The following is a 5,032-nucleotide window of genomic DNA, read 5'->3' on the forward strand; positions in this document are numbered from 1 at the left end:
CCCTAATTCACGACCTTGCAGATGGACCATGAAGTGACCTCTAGAATGACTGACAACTACTTTTACCTCATTATAATACTAAAATTTTTGCCAAGGAGGAGTACAAGCCTCATCTACAAAACATGCAATGTATGAGCAGGCATGTTTTCTTAAGGTGTGTGTGTATGTGTAGCCTTATGCCCGCCTTACATACAATGACAAGGCTTACTTATCTAAATATTCATCCTAATTCTAAATAAAAGGAACCCATTTACCTTTGCTCAGGGAGTCATGGCTTTGGAAGTTATTTCCAGTGATATCCTTATTTGCTGCAAATAAAGTTTACTTTGCGTGACAACTCACCTAGTGTATCTGTGACTAACCAAGGAGTGAAGTCACATTGGTTCAGTTACAGTTGTAGGTGTATATAATTTTTGAAATGTATATGATTTTAAGTTTATATTTAATTTAAGTAATATATAGTTTAATTATGTGTACTTTAGGAATGCATTCAAAAGCAATAATCATAGATTTATGAGTAAGGATACTTTAAAAACAGTATTATTTAGAATAATAAAACATTTATAGTAATTAAAAGTTTCAATAATAAGGATTCACAATATGGAATATTGTAAAACCTTAAATTCATGACTTGAGACTCACTGTTTTTAATGTGCAAATGCTCATGTTGACTATAGTACATATATCATCCCATTTTTAATTTGACTGCATTTATATAGAATATAATTTTGAAATCATTTGTATTGTATATAATGAGATCCAAACTTTTAAATATTAATTGGTGGACTTGAGCAACTTTACTTTTCTTCTTACAAAAATATTGTATCGCTTAACTTGTCTGAAATTAACAAATATGATAGAAGCAAGAACTTCTTATGATATTTTCTTTAAGTTAATAAAAAATATTCAAACCTCCTTGTGTGAATTTATGATTTTTTTTATAAACCCAGGTCAACATGCACTGAGTAGATGATGGTAGGGAAAATTGACTTGTGCATGTTTCATTATTCACACAGCTGTCTTAATTACTAGTAAATTTGAAACAGTGAAGATTTTTTTTTCCTGTCATACACCCTTCAGCTATTTCTTAACTTCTTTATCTTTTATGCCTTAATGATCAACTGAAATGAAAAGAAAGTAGTTTTAATTTAATACAAAAGTTAATTGTTCAGCACATTCTGACTGTTAGTCTGTCTTAGGTCTGCAAATTCTTTGCCTGAAGCAATACAATTGCAGTTACTCAAAATACATATCACTCAGAGGATGTATATATTTTAAGACTCACTTTGCACAGGCTGGCCACAGAGTTACCTTCTGTTACCAGTATGTAATGAGATCATTGAGCTAAGTATTATTTTTAGCAAAGTTAGTCTTCTATAGCCTGTAGCAAAGAAGATAGGGGGAAAAATGACAAAAATACTAGCCTTTCATTCTGTGACATGTGTTACTATCAGGCACTGTACTATATAGACTATACCACCTGGAGAGCACAGGAAGAAATGGGGAGAGGGTAAATTATTTTCCTTGTGCATGTTGTGGGAATGTATTTCTTAAGGGGGGGGGGGATGAGGGAAAAAGATACTCTGTCAATAGTATTGTATCCAGTATACAGAACAATTGCCAGGCCATCCTTTCAGAATTAAGTATCAAAGTTCAGAGGATTGGGGGGGGGGGGGATAAAAATCAATTTGAGACATTTTTCTTCTCTATTATCTGAGCCAAACTGCATTTCTTTCATAGATTCAGAGTAGCTCTGATTAATACTTCTGATTTTTCTATTCTTCTGGTCTCAAAATTTTTTTTTGGTGTGACCTACCAATCCTGAAGATTTTTCAACATTTTTAAATGCAAAATTTAATTTTAACAGAGAATATGTCCATGCTAGATCACTAATCTTTTCTTTTAATAACCTATTTCCTAAAAGCTCTTCTTATGATGATTTATCTATTTATTAGAGAGAGAGAGAGAGAGAGAGAGAGAGAATGAGAGAGTGCCTGTGTGAATAGAGGGAGAGGCAGAGGGAGAGAATCTTCAAGCCAACTCCTGGCTGAGTGTGGGGCTTGACGTGGGTCTCCATCCCATCACCTGTGAGATCATGACCTGAGCCAAAACCAAGAGTTGGATGCTTAACTGACTGAGCCACCCCGACACCCCTAAAAGCTCTTCTTAGGATTTCTTCTAGTCTTCAACCAATCTCTGTGAAAGATATTAAAAATAAAGTGACATACATAATAAACATGCTTTTCTTTTTAGGGAAAGAAAAATCTGGTTCAAATGTCATAAATGTGAACAGAATGTAATTGTTATTTATGCATGTTCCACAGGGATCTATTTAATTTTTTTAAAATAATAAAATGAGTTTTTTCACAACAGGTTTGTTGCCAAAACCCAGGTATCATGAAAACCACCACTAAACATTAACCAAAATGGGAAAAGACTCATATCAACAGTTTTGTCATCGACACATAGATACAGGCAAGTCTATCACTACTGATCATCTGATCTACAAATGAGGAGGGATCAACATAGGAACTATCAACAAATTTGAGAAGGAGGCTGCTCAGATGAGCAAAGGCTCCTTCTAGGATGCCTGGGTCTTGGATAAACTGAAAGCTGAATGTGAATGTGGTGTCACCACTGATATTTCCCTGTGGAAATTTGAAGCCAGCAAGTATTATGTGACCCATGGACACAGAGACTGATGCCCCAGGACACAGAGACTTTATCAAAAATATGATAACAGGCACATCTCAGGCTCGCCGTGTTGTCCTGATTGTTATTTGCTGGTGTTGATGAATTTGAAGCAGGTATTTTCAAGAATAGGCAGACCAATGAGCATGTCTGTCTGTCTTGCACTCTGGGTATGAAACAACTGATTGTCAGCGTTAACAGAATGGATTCCACCGAGCCACTCTACAGACAGAAGAGATATGAGGAAATTGTTAAGGAAGAGTCAGCACCTACATTTAAAAAAATTGGCTACAACTCTAGCACAATAGCATTTGTGCCAATTTCTGATTGGAATGCTGACAACATAGTGGAGCCAAGTGCAAACATGACTTGGTTCAAGGTAACTACTTACAAAGATGGCAGTGCCAGTGGAGCCACACTGCTTGAAGGTCTGGATTGCATTATGCCACTACTGCATCCAACTGACAAGCCCTTGTGTTTGCCCCTCCATGGCATCTACAAAATTTGTGGTACTAGTACTGTTCCTATGGGCCCAGTAAAGACTAGGGTTCTCAAACTTGGCATGATGGTCACCTTTGTTCCAGTCAATGTTACAACTGAAGAAAAATCTCTCAAAATGTCCATGAAGCTTTGAATGAAGTTCTTCCTGGAGGCAATGTGAGCTTCAATGTCAAGAACATAGCTGTCAAAGATATTTGTCATGGCAATGTGGCTGGTGACAGCAAAAATGACCCAACAATGGAAGTAGCTGGCTTGATGGCTCACTCAGGTGATTATCCTGAACCATCCAAATCAGTGCTGAATATGCACCTGTGCTTGACTGTCACACAGCTCACATTGCTTGCAAGTTTGCTGAGTTGGGGAAAAGATTGATTGTCATTCTGGGAAAAGGCTGGAAGATGGCCCTAAGTCCTTAAAATCTGGTGATGCTGCTGCCATTGTTGATACAGGTCCTGGCAAGCCTATGTGTGTTGAGAGCTTCTCTCCTCTGGGCCATTTTGCTGTTCATGACATGAGACAGGCATTTGCTGTGATTGTCATCAGAACAATAGACGAAAAGGCAGATGGAGCTGGCAAGGTCACTAAGTCTGCTCAGAAAGCTCAGAGGGCTAAATAAATATTATCCCCAATTCCTGCCATCCCAGTCTTAGTCAGTGTTGAGAGAGTGGTCTCAGGACTGTTTGTGTCAACTGGGCTTTTAAATTTAAGAATAAAAGACTGATTAACTATAATGATGCATCACAAAACCTCAGAAGGAAAGGAGGAGGTTTTGTGGACAGTTGGTTTCTGTTGGTGTGTGTGGTAGTTTTGAGTTATTAGTTTTTAAAATCAGTACTTTTTCATAGAAACAATTTGACCAAGAATATGTTACAGAATTTTGAGACCCATTAAAACAAAAGATTAATGAGAAAAAAATGAGATTTTTTTTGTTAAATGCTGTTTTAGGTAATAGCAGCTTAATACCTCATTCTAGTTAGTATCTTGTTTGTTTCCTATTCTTTTTCTAGAACACTTAATGCTCTCAGGTTCCCCCACATAGATACATAGCAAATGGAGCTTTCATTACTTGTTCCTAACACTCTTTTGTTGCTAAATAGGCTATCTAGTCAGAACTCCTAAATAAAATATCACCATGGTTCAGAAGCAGAAGCTCAGAGGAATTTCCAAGGAAGATTCCTTTCACATGTGCTTCTCCAACCGAATTTCAGGAAACATGCCCAACTCAGTTCTTACCTCCTCTTAAGTTTTGCTGCAAGATAAAACTTTGTTTTGGAAACCAAATATGTAGGTATTAGAAGCCAACTCCTATCAGAGTCAGGAGGCAGCCTTGCTAGGACTCAAGTCACAACATTTCTTCTGAGCTATAAGAAATTCATTCAGTGTGAGTTTCAACTCAACATAAGTGAAGAAAAGAGAGTGTGATATTATTTGGCTAACATACAGCACTTTCTCCAAGAAGGTTTAGGTAGTCACATTAAATATATTAAAACTGTAAAGGTCATAATTTCACCAAATGTGCTTTGGAGAATCTGATGTGTATGCTCTAGGCACCACTCTAGGTGATATGTGAACAGATCTGTATGGTCCTTATGTTCATGAAGCTCATGGGTTGTTGGGGACTACAGGCATCAAATGATAACACAGCGGGATAAGCTGTTCATGGAAGAAAAATTCCTAAGCTAAATTTTGAGTTGTCAGGAAAGGCTGCCAGTATGAAGTACACAGGCTGAGTGACCTTCATGATGAATGGAGCAGATCAGCTGAATTATGGTCCAATGAGCAATACAAAGCAGCATGGCAGTATCCCAGGACATGAGAGGAAGTAAACTGAAGTAATTTT

General features: G+C 37.1%; 1 pseudogene; it reads left to right on the forward strand.

Annotated features, from left to right (window-relative positions):
- Positions 1 to 2,513: 2,513 nt before the first annotated feature.
- LOC100686877 lies at positions 2,514 to 3,808 on the forward strand (annotated as a pseudogene).
- The last annotated feature ends 1,224 nt before the right edge of the window (positions 3,809 to 5,032 follow it).

The sequence above is a fragment of the Canis lupus genome, chromosome 13, assembly GCF_011100685.1.
Source record: "Canis lupus familiaris isolate Mischka breed German Shepherd chromosome 13, alternate assembly UU_Cfam_GSD_1.0, whole genome shotgun sequence".
Taxonomy (NCBI): Eukaryota; Metazoa; Chordata; class Mammalia; order Carnivora; family Canidae; genus Canis; species Canis lupus.